Source organism: Gigantopelta aegis, chromosome 3, assembly GCF_016097555.1.
Source record: "Gigantopelta aegis isolate Gae_Host chromosome 3, Gae_host_genome, whole genome shotgun sequence".
Classification (NCBI taxonomy): domain Eukaryota; kingdom Metazoa; phylum Mollusca; class Gastropoda; order Neomphalida; family Peltospiridae; genus Gigantopelta; species Gigantopelta aegis.
Window position 1 is genome coordinate 92,382,638 of NC_054701.1, and position 17,756 is coordinate 92,400,393.

At 37.2% G+C, this 17,756-nt stretch overlaps 1 protein-coding gene across 1 annotated transcript in view; it reads right to left on the minus strand.

The window, feature by feature from the left end:
• Positions 1-1,930, minus strand: part of LOC121369349 (solute carrier family 13 member 5-like) — a 75,106-nt gene extending 73,176 nt beyond the window's left edge. The window contains exon 1 of the mRNA XM_041494353.1: positions 1,785-1,930. The gene's annotated coding sequence lies outside the window, so the exon portion shown is untranslated. The remainder of the gene's footprint in view (positions 1-1,784) is intronic.
• Between the last annotated feature and the right edge of the window lie 15,826 nt (positions 1,931-17,756).

Here is a 17,756-nt window from a genome sequence, read left to right on the forward strand (position 1 = left end):
TTGTTTAAAATAAAAATAAATTATTTTAGGTTATAATTATCGGTGGTGAAATGGACAGTTCGAGAACTAAATGTTAATAACAAAAATACAATCTACAAAATAATCGAAAATCGTTGTTTTAAAATAACAATTTTTAAGTTACAGATGCCAGGAAAATACAAAGTTACGGTTTACAGCAACTTTACGTGTCAAAATTACCAAATGTTTGACATCCATTAGCCCATGATTAATTAATCAATGTGCTCCAGTGGTGGTGTTAAAAAAAAACCCCAACTTTTTTCTATCTATCGACAATGAAACATCAACATTCAATTACACCAAGTCGACCACAGTTGGTTGTGTGGGTATACGGGTCATATTAAAATGCAGGTCTCCCATAACCCTAACTCTAATGGGACAATCGTGTACAACAAAACGAGTGTGTACAGAATATAAAGATAAACAAATTAACACCATTATCGCTATCCCGGCGCACTCGGTCACCTGCGATATTCGTGTTATCCGGCGTTAGGCTGTATGCAGTGTATGAATACGTGTGTTAATAAATGTGTGCCTTCCACAAACAGTCATGGTGTCTGGACAGACTGCTAGTACAGACAGTCATGGTGTCTGGATGGACAGCTAGTACAGACAGTCACGGTCTCTGGAGAGACAGTACTGACAGTCAAGATGTTCTGATAGCCAGTGCAGACAGTCAGTGTCTAGAGAGACAGTACATACAGCTAGTACGGACAGTCATGATGTCTAGACAGCTTGTACAAACAGGTCTAGACAGCTGGTACAGACAGTCAAGATGTCTAATGGACAGACAGCTAGTACAAACATTCATGATGTCTGAACAGACAGCTAGTACAAACATTCATGATGTCTGAACAGACAGCTAGTACAAACAGCCATGGTGTCTGAACAGACAGCTAGTACAAACATTCATGATGTCTGAACAGACAGCTAGTACAAATATTCATGGTGTCTGAACAGACAGCTAGTACAAACAGCCATGATGTCTGAACAGACAGCTAGTACAAACATTCATGATGTCTGAACAGACAGCTAGTACAAACAGCCATGGTGTCTGAACAGACAGCTACTACAAACATTCATGGTGTCTGAACAGACAGCTAGTACAAACATTCATGATGTCTGAACAAACAGCTAGTACAAACAGCAATGGTGTTTGGAAAGACAGCTAATGCAGACAGTTATGATGTGTGTACAGACAGCTAGTACAGACAGTCATGCTGTGTAGAAAGACAATCTAGTACAGACAGTCATGCTGTGTGGACAGACAGCTAGTACAGACAGTCGTGATGTGTATACAGACAGCTAGTACAGACAGTCGTGATGTGTATACAGACAGCTAGTACAGACAGTTATGATGTGTGTACAGACAGCTAGTACAGACAGTCATGCTGTGTGGACAGACAAGCTAGTACAGACAGTCATGATGTGTGTACAGACAGTCATGATATGTGTTATTATAGCCCTTCCCAGCATCCACGAACATTGGGGGTTTTGTAAATAATTTCAGTTTGATTTGTTTTGGCAATAACAAAAATACCAACACTATTTTGTATGCAATTGAGAAAACAATCGGCTCAGAAATAAATAATGTGTAGTAAATACCAAAGTAAGAAAACGACGTTCCCTGAGTGATGGGAAGAACTATACATGTTTAATTTTACATTGAAAACAGAACCCCGTAAATGAGAGTAGAATGAATATGATTACTTGATAGAATTTCATAGAAAGTGAGAGTTTAAAAACGAAATAATCCATGATCTTACCTGCAACCTGCACAGCAGCCGACAACCAGTAGGCCTACCTGATGCTCACTGTACCGTGACTTGCACACATCACTTTACTGTCGTTTATTCACTGAAGACTGCTCCTATAAAGCCACTTACTACGTCCTATTCACATCTGTGTACGGTGGTTGGCTGACCTCTCTCAATGTTTACCTGTTACCTTTACCTAGTCTGCGAGACCATATCACAGCGAAATTCAGGGTGTATGTCACCAACTCGTATCCCGTAGATGGCAAACCTAACATAAAAGAAGGAGGGCCAAAATTTACAAAGCCTGTTTTTGTCTTACACGCGTGTAACTACAAACAAATGGTTAAATTTAAAAGCTTGAGCCGAATTTACGAAGCGTGTTTTTCTTACAGGCAAGTAAATGTATTGCATGTAGTTACACGCGCGTAAGACATAAGTAAATTTATTGCACGTAGTTACACGCGCGTAAGACATAAGTAAATGTATTGCACGTAGTTTGCATGTAGTTACACGCGCGTAAGACATAAGTAAATTTATTGCACGTAGTTACACGCGCGTAAGACATAAGTAAATGTATTGCACGTAGTTACACGCGCGTAAGACATAAGACGCGTATAAGGCTTTGTAAGCTCGCCCCAGGGTTTTTGTGTAACTATAAACATTTTACGGCCAAATGTAGGGCACTGGCGTAGGAAGCGGGGGGTACTTTTCAGATATTTTGCTTTATATTTGCTTTATAATAATGTAAATATAAAAGTGTGTCCCCCCACAACACTTTTTGGCACCTTCCTACGCCAGTGTAGGGAACTTGTTATTTCTTAAACGCAGGTGTTTAAGTAACGTAAATGAAGGTAGATACACGCGTGTAACACATAATCAGGATTTGTAAATTCTGTCCTTATACATCTGCGTTTAAGAAAAACAGGTTTATAACAGCAAAGAGCCGAATGTACGCGAGTCTTGCACGTATGTATCTACATATATTTGCATTGCTTAAACACCTGCCTTTAAAAAAAAACAGGCTTTATAACAGCAAAGAGCCGAATGTACGCGAGTCTTGCACGTATGTAACTACATATATTTACATTGCTTAAACACCTGCGTTTAAGAAAAACAGGCTTTATAACAGCAAAGAGCCGAATGTACGAGAGTCTTGCACGTATGTAACTACATATATTTACATTGCTTAAACACCTGCCTTTAAGAAAAACAGGCTTTGTAACAGCAAAGAGTCGCATGTACGCGAGTCTTGCACGTATGTAACTACATATATTTGCATTGCTTAAACACCTGCCTTTAAGAAAAACAGGTTTATAACAACAAAGAGTCGAATGTACGCGATTCTTGCACGTATGTAACTATATATATTTACATTGCTTAAACACCTGCCTTTAAGAAAAACACGCTTTATAACAGCATAGAGCCGAATGTACGCGAGTCTTGCACGTATGTAACTACATATATTTACATTGCTTAAACACCTGCCTTTAAGAAAAACAGGCTTTATAACAGCAAAGAGCCGAATGTACGCGAGTCTTGCACGTATGTATCTACATATATTTGCATTGCTTAAACACCTGCCTTTAAAAAAAACAGGTTTATAACAACAAAGAGTCGAATGTACGCGATTCTTGCACGTATGTAACTATATATATTTACATTGCTTAAACACCTGCCTTTAAGAAAAACACGCTTTATAACAGCATAGAGCCGAATGTACGCGAGTCTTGCACGTATGTAACTACATATATTTACATTGCTTAAACACCTGCCTTTAAGAAAAACAGGCTTTATAACAGCAAAGAGCCGAATGTACGCGAGTCTTGCACGTATGTATCTACATATATTTGCATTGCTTAAACACCTGCCTTTAAAAAAAAACAGGCTTTATAACAGCAAAGAGCCGAATGTACGCGAGTCTTGCACGTATGTAACTACATATATTTACATTGCTTAAACACCTGCGTTTAAGAAAAACAGGCTTTATAACAGCAAAGAGCCGAATGTACGCGAGTCTTGCACGTATGTAAACACATATATTTACATTGCTTAAACACCTGCCTTCAAGAAAAACAGGCTTTATAACAGCCGAATGTACGCGAGTCTTGCACGTATGTAACTACATATATTTACATTGCTTAAACACCTGCGTTTAAGAAAAACAGGCTTTGTAACAGCAAAGAGCCGAATGTTCGCGAGTCTTGCACGTATGTAACTACATATATTTACATTGCTTAAACACCTGCCTTTAAAAAAAACAGGCTTTATAACAGCAAAGAGCCGAATGTACGCGAGTCTTGCACGTATGTAACTACATATATTTACATTGCTTAAACACCTGCCTTTAAGAAAAACAGGCTTTATAACAGCCGAATGTACGCTGAATGTACGCTGAATGTAAGCCGAATGTCTTGCACGTATGTAACTACATATATTTACATTGCTTAAACACCTGCGTTTAAGAAAAACAGGCTTTGTAACAGCAAAGAGCCGAATGTTCGCGAGTCTTGCACGTATGTAACTACATATATTTACATTGCTTAAACACCTGCGTTTAAGGAAAACAGGCTTTATAACAGCAAAGAGCCGAATGTACGCGAGTCTTGCACGTATGTAAACACATATATTTACATTGCTTAAACACCTGCCTTCAAGAAAAACAGGCTTTATAACAGCCGAATGTACGCGAGTCTTGCACGTATGTAACTACATATATTTACATTGCTTAAACACCTGCGTTTAAGAAAAACAGGCTTTATAACAGCAAAGAGCCGAATGTACGAGAGTCTTGCACGTATGTAACTACATATATTTACATTGCTTAAACACCTGCCTTTAAGAAAAACAGGCTTTGTAACAGCAAAGAGTCGCATGTACGCGAGTCTTGCACGTATGTAACTATATATATTTGCATTGCTTAAACACCTGCCTTTAAGAAAAACAGGTTTATAACAACAAAGAGTCGAATGTACGCGATTCTTGCACGTATGTAACTATATATATTTACATTGCTTAAACACCTGCCTTTAAGAAAAACACGCTTTATAACAGCATAGAGCCGAATGTACGCGAGTCTTGCACGTATGTAACTACATATATTTACATTGCTTAAACACCTGCCTTTAAGAAAAACAGGCTTTATAACAGCAAAGAGCCGAATGTACGCGAGTCTTGCACGTATGTATCTACATATATTTGCATTGCTTAAACACCTGCCTTTAAAAAAACCCAGGCTTTATAACAGCAAAGAGCCGAATGTACGCGAGTCTTGCACGTATGTAACTACATATATTTACATTGCTTAAACACCTGCGTTTAAGAAAAACAGGCTTTATAACAGCAAAGAGCCGAATGTACGCGAGTCTTGCACGTATGTAAACACATATATTTACATTGCTTAAACACCTGCCTTCAAGAAAAACAGGCTTTATAACAGCCGAATGTACGCGAGTCTTGCACGTATGTAACTACATATATTTACATTGCTTAAACACCTGCGTTTAAGAAAAACAGGCTTTGTAACAGCAAAGAGCCGAATGTTCGCGAGTCTTGCACGTATGTAACTACATATATTTACATTGCTTAAACACCTGCGTTTAAGAAAAACAGGCTTTATAACAGCAAAGAGCCGAATGTACGCGAGTCTTGCACGTATGTAAACACATATATTTACATTGCTTAAACACCTGCCTTCAAGAAAAACAGGCTTTATAACAGCCGAATGTACGCGAGTCTTGCACGTATGTAACTACATATATTTACATTGCTTAAACACCTGCGTTTAAGAAAAACAGGCTTTATAACAGCAAAGAGCCGAATGTACGCGAGTCTTGCACGTATGTAAACACATATATTTACATTGCTTAAACACCTGCCTTCAGAAAAACAGGCTTTATAACAGCCGAATGTACGCGAGTCTTGCACGTATGTAACTACATATATTTACATTGCTTAAACACCTGCGTTTAAGAAAAACAGGCTTTGTAACAGCAAAGAGCCGAATGTTCGCGAGTCTTGCACGTATGTAACTACATATATTTACATTGCTTAAACACCTGCGTTTAAGAAAAACAGGCTTTATAACAGCAAAGAGCCGAATGTACGCGAGTCTTGCACGTATGTAAACACATATATTTACATTGCTTAAACACCTGCCTTCAAGAAAAACAGGCTTTATAACAGCCGAATGTACGCGAGTCTTGCACGTATGTAACTACATATATTTACATTGCTTAAACACCTGCGTTTAAGAAAAACAGGCTTTATAACAGCAAAGAGCCGAATGTACGCGAGTCTTGCACGTATGTAAACACATATATTTACATTGCTTAAACACCTGCCTTCAAGAAAAACAGGCTTTATAACAGCCGAATGTACGCGAGTCTTGCACGTATGTAACTACATATATTTACATTGCTTAAACACCTGCGTTTAAGAAAAACAGGCTTTATAACAGCAAAGAGCCGAATGTACGCGAGTCTTGCACGTATGTAAACACATATATTTACATTGCTTAAACACCTGCCTTCAAGAAAAACAGGCTTTATAACAGCCGAATGTACGCGAGTCTTGCACGTATGTAACTACATATATTTACATTGCTTAAACACCTGCGTTTAAGAAAAACAGGCTTTATAACAGCAAAGAGCCGAATGTACGCGAGTCTTGCACGTATGTAAACACATATATTTACATTGCTTAAACACCTGCCTTCAAGAAAAACAGGCTTTATAACAGCCGAATGTACGCGAGTCTTGCACGTATGTAACTACATATATTTACATTGCTTAAACACCTGCGTTTAAGAAAAACAGGCTTTGTAACAGCAAAGAGCCGAATGTTCGCGAGTCTTGCACGTATGTAACTACATATATTTACATTGCTTAAACACCTGCGTTTAAGAAAAACAGGCTTTATAACAGCAAAGAGCCGAATGTACGCGAGTCTTGCACGTATGTAAACACATATATTTACATTGCTTAAACACCTGCCTTCAAGAAAAACAGGCTTTATAACAGCCGAATGTACGCGAGTCTTGCACGTATGTAACTACATATATTTACATTGCTTAAACACCTGCGTTTAAGGAAAACAGGCTTTATAACAGCAAAGAGCCGAATGTACGCGAGTCTTGCACGTATGTAAACACATATATTTACATTGCTTAAACACCTGCCTTCAAGAAAAACAGGCTTTATAACAGCCGAATGTACGCGAGTCTTGCACGTATGTAACTACATATATTTACATTGCTTAAACACCTGCGTTTAAGAAAAACAGGCTTTGTAACAGCAAAGAGCCGAATGTTCGCGAGTCTTGCACGTATGTAACTACATATATTTACATTGCTTAAACACCTGCCTTTAAGGAAAACAGGCTTTATAACAGCAAAGAGCCGAATGTACGCGAGTCTTGCACGTATGTAAACACATATATTTACATTGCTTAAACACCTGCCTTTAAGGAAAACAGGCTTTATAAATTCGGCCCTTCGTATCTAACAATATTTATTCACAATGTCGTTCCTTTCTTCATGTTATGATGTGGCTGAAGCTGCTGCAAGCATTTTTTCAATCAACATCCTAGACATATAAACAGTACCACATTTCACAATTGGAACATGACATTGCTCATTACGGATGAAACCGGAAGCGTGTTTCACTGGCCTAGTTTTGCACCCTGCACTTGTTTCACGGTCATGATTCTTGGTGCACTGATACAAGATTTAATCAAATCACACACATTTACTGGCGCCCGGAGGAAACCATACTTGACGAAACAAGTCCTGTGACACAGCTCACAGACTGTAGATATGGCAGGATTCAATTCTTTCACACTTTATGATGCTATTGTGTAATGATGATGACCAACTAATTTATTTTCGTATTAACATCCAGCTGCATTTGATGTATAAATTTATTTCCCCCAGGTTATTTGTCCCCATCTCTCCGCGTGTGTTTCAAAATATATATCCTGGGAAGGGGTCCCCGCTGGTATTTGTACTACAGGCCCCGTCGATCTTTAAACCAGCTCTGCTACAATTGAGCAAAACTGATCTAGCAGATATTCACTAATAGAGTGCGCTTGTTTATTTCAAATTATTGAAGCTTTTACTGTTTATGTAGTTGTTATTTTCGTAGGGGGTTTATTTGTGTGTATCATGTGTGTGAGTGGGAGGGGGGGTGGATAAAAATAAATATTGTGCTAACATTTGACTTGACACGATCTAACATTCGATCAACTACCAAAACTAGCTCTATTTCAATTTCGGTGAACTGCTCCAAATTATGCGTCCAAATTAGGGCCTACCTCTAAGAAATTGCGTAAAAGTTTACCTGACCTGACCTGACCTGACCTGACCTGACCTGACCTGACATTCCCTGACCTGACCTAACTTGACCTGACCTGATCCGACCTGATCTGATCTGACCTGACCTGACCTGACATGACCTGTCCTGTTCTGACCTCATATTTGACAACTGTCCCAACATGCTACTCAGTAGAGCGTCGTCTGGCGTGCGATACACCGTAAGATCGATCGCCCGCTGTGGATTTGTATTTTCCTGTCGTAAACTGTGTCCCACGACCGGTACATCAAATGACATGGTATGTACTGTCCTACCTAATGAACCCTCCCGCAAAGCTAAGGTCCACTTTTACTTCTTATTTTTCTCTTCTTTTTAATATTTCACAAATACTTGATTATAACTTTTGTAACTCTTCCATAAAACAATATAAATTGCATGTCTTCGTCATTCAGTGTTTATTATATAGAAAGGGCACATATCGGAAGAATCATAATAAATGGTTTGATGGTGAATGTCGCCAATATAAAAGACAGGCAAGATATGCACTTAGAAATATAGAAAATTTAGAACAAGGTATAGTTATGGTCAATACAGAACAGCAATGAATAGATATAAAGCACTTATAAAGGTAAAGAAAGATATTTATGTAAATGATGAAATCTATAAATTGTCAAGAGCTGCTGGTAAACAAAATAATAAAGTATTCTGGTCCCATTTAAGACGCATGCGATCGAAACAAAATATAAACATTCCAATATCACAAGATAAATGGTTTACACATTTTACAACATTATTCAAAGAAATTGATGATGATAATGACATAGTTTATAATGATGAAAAAGTTCATTCTATTAATAGTAGAGGACAAAATTTAGATGATATTATGACAGGTTATACTACCTCAGTAACAAGATGTGAGATTGAATCTTCTATTAATTTATTGAAAATGGGTAAAGCAGCAGGGTTTGATAATCTGATTGGGGAAATGTTTATTTTTGGTAAAGATTATTTTTATGAATATATGATAAAATTATTTAATAAAATGTTTGATAGTGGTGTATTCCCAGATATGTGGACAAAAGGAATAATAGTGCCAATTTATAAGAATGGATCAAAAGATAATCCAGGTAATTATCGTGGAATTACTTTATTACCTGTACTTAGTAAAATATATATCTCTATTATCAGTAAAAGGATAACAGACTGGGCCAATGATCATAATAAAATAACCGAAGCTCAAGCAGGCTTTAGGGCTGGCTATTCTACAATAGATAATGTGTTTACTCTATATGCATGTGTACAGAAATATCTCTCCAAAAGGAAGGGTAGGTTATATGTTACATTTGTTGATTTTAAAAAGGTATTCGATTGCATAGATAGAAAAAAGTTAGTGTTTCTCCTACAGGACATTGGGCTGTGTGGTAAACTGATAGACAAGTGTTAAAGCTATTTATAAAACCTTTATGTCATGTATCAGAACAAACAATGGACTAACAGATTTTTTTGAGTGCCCTGTCGGCCTTAGGCAGGGGTGTGTTTTAAACCCGATACAGTTTTCTTTGTATATAAATGAACTTAGTGGTGAGATGGTTGAGTATTGTAAAAGAGGTATCCAGATGACACCAGATCTTACAGACATTATGATGTTGTTATTTGCAGACGATATTGTTTTACTTTCAGATACACGAGGGGGGCTACAAAAGCAACTAGATATACTGTATAATTATTGTCAAAAATGGAAGCTGATTGTAAACTTACAGAAAACAAAAGTAGTAGTATTTCGAAGAGGGGGAAAACTTTGCTTTAATGAAAAATGGTATTATGGAAAGGAAATATTAAATGTGATTCCACAATATATCTATCTTGGGATATGTTTCAATAGTCAAACAAGTTTAGCACAAGTAACTAGTCATTTAGCAGTCAAAGGTAAAAGGGCATTAATAGAGGTTTTGAGAACAATGTCAAACTACAAAATATTCCCATTTCATATTTACTTTAAAATATTTGATACAAAGGTATTACCTATTTTATTGTATGGGTCTGAACTATGGGGTTTTCAACAGTTCGAAAGTATAGAAAGAGTACATATATGGCTTGTAAACGATTTTTAAATGTAAGTAAATATGTACCAAATGTCATGGCACTAGGGGAATGTGGAAGATATTTGATATACCATAACAGTCTCATTAGGTGTATACAGTATTGGATAAAACTGTTGCAAATGCCAACTTTCAGATATCCTCATAAAGCTTACAACATGTTATATTCTTTAGATAATGCAGGAAGATATACATGGGCTACTGCTATCAAGAAAATTATGTTTTCTTTAGGTTTTGGATATGTGTGGATATCTCAAGATGTTGGGGATAAGTCATTATTTTTAGCCACATTCAAACAAAGAGTAAAGGATATTCAAACACAACACTGGATTACGAAAATTAATTCTAGTAGTAGGTATGATATATATTGTAAATATAAATTAAATCTAGAACCTGAATTATATCTTACATCTTCTGCACTTGACATGTATAAAAAGGATATATCACTGATTAGAATGGGAGGAGTGGGTCTAGCGGTGGACGAAGGCAGAAATATAGGTTTAAATAAAAGAGATAGGATTTGTAAATTATGTAATAAAAGAGAAGTAGAAAACGAATTCCATTTTATTATAAATTGTCCACTATATGAAACTTTAAGAGAAATGTATATACCTAGAAAGTTTTTGACAAATAGATCCTTGTATACTTTTAATGAATTGATGTCTACAAGAAATGAAAATACTAAAAGGTTTAGATATTTATTTAGCTAAAGCATTGCAGTTAAGAAAGGAAAGAAGTGTAAGTTACAGATCTGGTGTGTAATGTAAATGCATAGAAGATTATAACTATAATGTTCATATAGTGGTACTTTGGAATAATGTCACCTGCACAAAGGTCCAGTTGTTCAACAGTCATAAGCTGACTACACGTTGATAAAGAGTGTATATGTGGGTGAGGGTGGGGTATGGTAATAAAGGAAAATAATAAATATGAGAATAAATTATATGAATCAAAACTATAATAGTGGGATATAAGTTAATTTGTAGACCTATATGAAATAATGTACACCAAAAATAATTGTTAGAATTTACTAATATTGTTATTCTTCCTAAAATCTATATACAAACTAAATAATATTTAGTTTGCTATATGAATGGTTGGAAAACGGGTCCTTCAAATGTCACCTTTTGTTGTCTGTAAATAGGCTATGGCCTAAAAACCGGAATAAAGAATTCAATTGAATGTAGTACCCCCTTTACGAAAGATGCAGTGTACATGATTCACATTTTCCAACTAATCTGGCAAAAAAAAGAGCAACCTACATGTAGCAAAAATGTTCAATTATACTTTCTGACCTCGTAGCATTCGATAATTACTTGACAATGACATCAGGTCACCTTCCATTGATTTATTAACCAAAGTTAGAAATAAAGGGTTAACAACAGAAATAATTTCTGTTAGATCAGGTCAGTTTATATGTTTTAACGTGCACATTCAGAACAAGCTGTTGTAGCACACGCCTGTCATGGACGCAGGTGTCGACTTTCGTCTGCTCCTTTTTATAGGACAGGAAAAGGTTTGGTGTGAGTGGGAAAGGGGACCGCCGGCGCTGGCGTGTGCAAAGGAGAACAAGCAGAACGACTATGGTCGGTAGTGGGCGAGGGTTGGTTTTGGTGCTCTTCAATTTGCTAATATCCCGTAGGATTAAAGTCAAATAGAAAATGTGTAATTTTTAAGGTAATTTTGACGCATAATTTAGAATGGTTCATCAAAGTTGAAAATGGAGCTAAATAGTTGATTTGACTTGGTTGATTGAAAGATAGCTCCTGGCGAAAACTCCTGTTCATGCTTTGATCTTTATATAGAGATTCAAATCGACACTGGCTTCCATATACATATACATACACACACACACACGCACACATATATATATATATATATATATTTCCAAGTACATGTATTTCAAAATGTTTTATGACCAACATGTTGATGCCACTTTGATGATATGACGCATCAGTTACACAGATGAAGTGGGATGTAATGTCTTGTGCAATACCTTTTGCTGAACACGTTTGAGGACTACACCAGTAGGACTACTCTTACCAGGGGCTGCATATGTTGGTGGTCATTCGTGATGATACAATTTGTAAGAACGTAATGTGTTTCGTTTTTCACAAATATACATGTTGATTATTAATGGAACTGATCATAGTTCTGAGGCACACGTACCTTTTCTGTTACTAAGTTTATAATAAACAAAATATTTCAAATATGCCTTGGGTTAATATCCCGGGACAATACCCTTAACTGTTGTGTCCTAGAGTTTCATTATCGTGAGAAAAAAAAATTAATACTCTTAATAACAAAAATACAATCTACAAAATAGTCGAAAATTGTTGTTTTAAAACATAACTTTTTAAGTTCCAGATGCCAGGAAAACGCGTTTTAGGCTTTCAGAGATTTCAAAATTCCTTGGGAAACATGCCCCTGAAAGCCCATACAAACTCGGGCGCTTCGCTGTATCAAAGAACTTCAGATCCAAAAGTTCCCGGCAAAGAGCTAGTCGAACCCTCCCACTCGAAATGTTGACTACGGGCCTGCGGCAGTATGTGTTAATTTTCCTTTATCCCTCCCCCCCCCCCCCCCCCCCTCTCTCACTCTCTCTCTCTCTCTCTCTCTCTCTCTCTCTCTCTCTCTCTCTCTCTCTCTCTCTCTCTCTCTCTCTCTCTCTCTCTCTCTCTCTCTCTAGGTTTCTCTTTGTCATCCTGTCCTCTGGATTAGTGATGTGTTGGCGTTTTTACTTTTTTTTAAATTCTTCTTTTTTTTAGTTGTATTTTTTATATCTCTTTTTTTTTAATTGAGCGGATTATTTTATGGCGTGTAGTATATCACATTTATAATGCGCGAAGTCTCGACAAACAGGTTTCGAAGAAACGGAGATGTCACGACACACACCCATTGATCTCATCGAGTCGTTGTTTTGTCTGTATGTACTACTTTTTGCTGTTCTTCCCCTGTGAGATGTTTGTAGTAGCCCAAACTAGATTTTACCTCCCTATAGTTTCTCGTCGTCTTGATGTTTGTAGTAGTCCAAACTAGATTTTACCTCCCTATAGTTTCTCGTCGTCTTGATGTTTGTAGTAGCCCAAACTAGATTTTACCTCCCTATAGTTTCTCGTCGTCTTGATGTTTGTAGTAGCCCAAACTAGATTTTACCTCCCTATAGTTTCTCGTCGTCTTGATGTTTGTAGTAGCCCAAACTAGATTTTACCTCCCTATAGTTTCTCGTCGTCTTGATGTTTGTAGTAGCCCAAACTAGATTTTACCTCCCTATAGTTTCTCGTCGTCTTGATGTTTGTAGTAGCCCAAACTAGATTTTACCTCCCTATAGTTTCTCGTCGTCTTGATGTTTGTAGTAGCCCAAACTAGATTTTACCTCCCTATAGTTTCTCGTCGTCTTGATGTTTGTAGTAGCCCAAACTAGATTTTACCTCCCTATAGTTTCTCGTCGTCTTGATGTTTGTAGTAGCCCAAACTAGATTTTACCTCCCTATAGTTTCTCGTCGTCTTGATGTTTGTAGTAGTCCAAACTAGATTTTACCTCCCTATAGTTTCTCGTCGTCTTGATGTTTGTAGTAGCCTAAACTAGATTTTACCTCCCTATAGTTTCTCGTCGTCTTGATGTTTGTAGTAGTCCAAACTAGATTTTACCTCCCTATAGTTTCTCGTCGTCTTGATGTTTGTAGTAGCCCAAACTAGATTTTACCTCCCTATAGTTTCTCGTCGTCTTGATGTTTGTAGTAGCCCAAACTAGATTTTACCTCCCTATAGTTTCTCGTCGTCTTGATGTTTGTAGTAGTCCAAACTAGATTTTACCTCCCTATAGTTTCTCGTCGTCTTGATGTTTGTAGTAGTCCAAACTAGATTTTACCTCCCTATAGTTTCTCGTCGTCTTGATGTTTGTAGTAGCCTAAACTAGATTTTACCTCCCTATAGTTTCTCGTCGTCTTGATGTTTGTAGTAGTCCAAACTAGATTTTACCTCCCTATAGTTTCTCGTCGTCTTGATGTTTGTAGTAGTCCAAACTAGATTTTACCTCCCTATAGTTTCTCGTCGTCTTGATGTTTGTAGTAGTCCAAACTAGATTTTACCTCCCTATAGTTTCTCGTCGTCTTGATGTTTGTAGTAGTCCAAACTAGATTTTACCTCCCTATAGTTTCTCGTCGTCTTGATGTTTGTAGTAGTCCAAACTAGATTTTACCTCCCTATAGTTTCTCGTCGTCTTGATGTTTGTAGTAGTCCAAACTAGATTTTACCTCCCTATAGTTTCTCGTCGTCTTGATGTTTGTAGTAGTCCAAACTAGATTTTACCTCCCTATAGTTTCTCGTCGTCTTGATGTTTGTAGTAGTCCAAACTAGATTTTACCTCCCTATAGTTTCTCGTCGTCTTGATGTTTGTAGTAGTCCAAACTAGATTTTACCTCCCTATAGTTTCTCGTCGTCTTGATGTTTGTAGTAGTCCAAACTAGATTTTACCTCCCTATAGTTTCTCGTCGTCTTGATGTTTGTAGTAGTCCAAACTAGATTTTACCTCCCTATAGTTTCTCGTCGTCTTGATGTTTGTAGTAGCGTTTCTAGATTTTACCTCCCTATAGTTTCTCGTCGTCTTGATGTTTGTAGTGATTAGATTTTACCTCCCTATTGTGTAAATGTTTGTAGTAGTCCAAACTAGATTTTACCTCCCTATAGTTTCTCGTCGTCTTGATGTTTGTAGTAGTCCAAACTAGATTTTACCTCCCTATAGTTTCTCGTCGTCTTGATGTTTGTAGTAGTCCAAACTAGATTTTACCTCCCTATAGTTTCTCGTCGTCTTGATGTTTGTAGTAGTCCAAACTAGATTTTACCTCCCTATAGTTTCTCGTCGTCTTGATGTTTGTAGTAGTCCAAACTAGATTTTACCTCCCTATAGTTTCTCGTCGTCTTGATGTTTGTAGTAGTCCAAACTAGATTTTACCTCCCTATAGTTTCTCGTCGTCTTGATGTTTGTAGTAGTCCAAACTAGATTTTACCTCCCTATAGTTTCTCGTCGTCTTGATGTTTGTAGTAGTCCAAACTAGATTTTACCTCGTGGTTTCTCGCGTCTCTCATGTTTGTAGTAGTCCCCCCCTAGATTTTACCTCCCTATAGTTTCTCGTCGTCTTGATGTTTGTAGTAGTCCAAACTAGCGTTTACCTCCCTATAGTTTCTCGTGACCTTGATGTTTGTAGTAGTCCAAACTAGATTTTACCTCCCTATAGTTTCTCGTCGTCTTGATGTTTGTAGTAGTCCAAACTAGATTTTACCTCCCTATAGTTTCTCGTCGTCTTGATGTTTGTAGTAGCCCAAACTAGATTTTACCTCCCGGAGTTTCTCGTCGTCTTGATGTTTGTAGTCGCCCAAACTAGATTTTACCTCCCTATAGTTTCTCGTCGTCTTGATGTTTGTAGTAGCCCAAACTAGATTTTACCTCCCTATAGTTTCTCGTCGTCTTGATGTTTGTAGTAGTCCAAACTAGATTTTACCTCCGCGACGGCGATGTTTGTGGATAGTTTTACCTCCCTATAGTTTCTCGTCGTCTTGATGTTTGTAGTAGTCCAAACTAGATTTTACCTCCCTATAGTTTCTCGTCGTTCTACTCCCTCTTCGGGTGTTTGTAGTAGTCCAAACTAGATTTTACCTACCTATAGTTTCTCGTCGTCTTGATGTTTGTAGTAGTCCAAACTAGATTTTACCTCCCTATAGTTTCTCGTCGTCTTGATGTTTGTAGTAGGCCAAACTAGATTTTACCTCCCTATAGTTTCTCGTCGTCTTGATGTTATAGTAGTAGTCCAAACTAGATTTTACCTACCTATAGGGATTCCTCAGTCCATGACATGGATAACAGTCCCAACTAGATTTTACCTCCCTATAGTTTCTCGTCGTCTTGATGTTTGTAGATAGTCCAAACTAGATTTTACCTCCCTATAGTTTCTGGTCGTCTTGATGTTTGTAGTAGAGGAAACTAGATCACCTCCCCGTAGATGCTGTGCACCCAAATAACGAGGCCACTCGCGTCTATCGTCGGACTTTGATGTTTGTAGTAGTCCAAACTAGATTTTACCTCCCTATAGTTTCTCGTCGTCTTGATGTTTGTAGTAGTCCAAACTAGATTTTACCTCCCTATAGTTTCTCGTCGTCTTGATGTTTGTAGTAGTCCAAACTAGATTTTACCTGCCTATAGTTTCTCGTCGTCTTGATGTTTGTAGTAGTCCAAACTAGATTTTACCTCCCTATAGTTTCTCGTTCTTTACTAATTGCTATTTTCAAAAGTCTGCCCAGTTTCTACCCCCCCCCCCCCCCCAAACTCCATCCCGAGTCAGGCCACCGTCTTATCGTAGGTCGGACTAGATTTTACCTCCCTATAGTTTCTCGTCGTCTTGATGTTTGCACGTTAAACTAGTTACCTCATCATCGTCTTAATGTTTGTAGTAGCCCAAACTAGATTTTACCTCCCTATAGTTTCGTCTGTTCGAACATCACTGTATTAGGAAATAAAAGGAAGTTTGAGCATCTACAATCATTAGAACGATCACAAACACCCTGGATATTTTATTCGGTACAACAACACTTATTTAATATGTTATTTAAGTTGTTAAAACTGTTATTAGACGAAACTTCCTAACAGCAGTACCAAACGCGGGACATGTTTATGTTTGATGATTCCTGCAACTAGGACTGATGTGTGTTCTAGAGGGTGTGCGATCGCGGTCCCTCCATAGTTTTCTTCGTTAACTTAAGATGGATGTGAAGTGACAGAAGACGACGGTAGCTGTAATGATTACCCAGATCAGCGTGCTTGAACCTTAATTGGATGTATTACATTTTCAATATTATTGTACAAAACCAAATAATCTGGCATCAGCAAACATAATTAGGTAGCATCAATAACAACAACAACAACAAATAATAATAAAATAATAACAATATGAATGCACAGGCCAGACGACACAAAATTTGTATTCCTAATTTCAGGAATCAAATGTCCATATACATAATACTATAATATATTATTATAAGTACGAAAATAAGTTAAAATGAAAACAAGTTCAGAATATGTTGTTTTTTGGCTGCCCGAATTATCTTCTTTCTTTCTTTTTTTTAGTTTTTGTTAGTACTGAGGTAAACAAATTCCTTTTTGGATTGAATTTAAAATTTACTTATAATATGTGATGTGATATAATGCTGTCCGGTTTTCTTCTTTTATTTTGATATTATTTCAAATTAAATTTGCAAATTCCTCAGCCTTTTTTATCATTATCACAAATACATACACACACGCATACTCCATACGTTTGTTGTATTCTCTTTTGTTTCTTCTGACAATTCAATATAGATAATATAGCTACGTCCTGACGATCGTAGCGATAGTATACATTAGTACTACCTCCAGTGAAACAAAGCAAGCACTCCGTTTGTGTTGAAGTTTGTTAAACAGTTACTGTTCTTATATGGTCCAGTATAGTTTGTAAGTTATGTTTTATTGATTGTGAGGCAGTTTTAAACAGGACGCGATTTCTAAAGGGTATACAGCTTTTCTACGTTTTTGTAATTCAAGG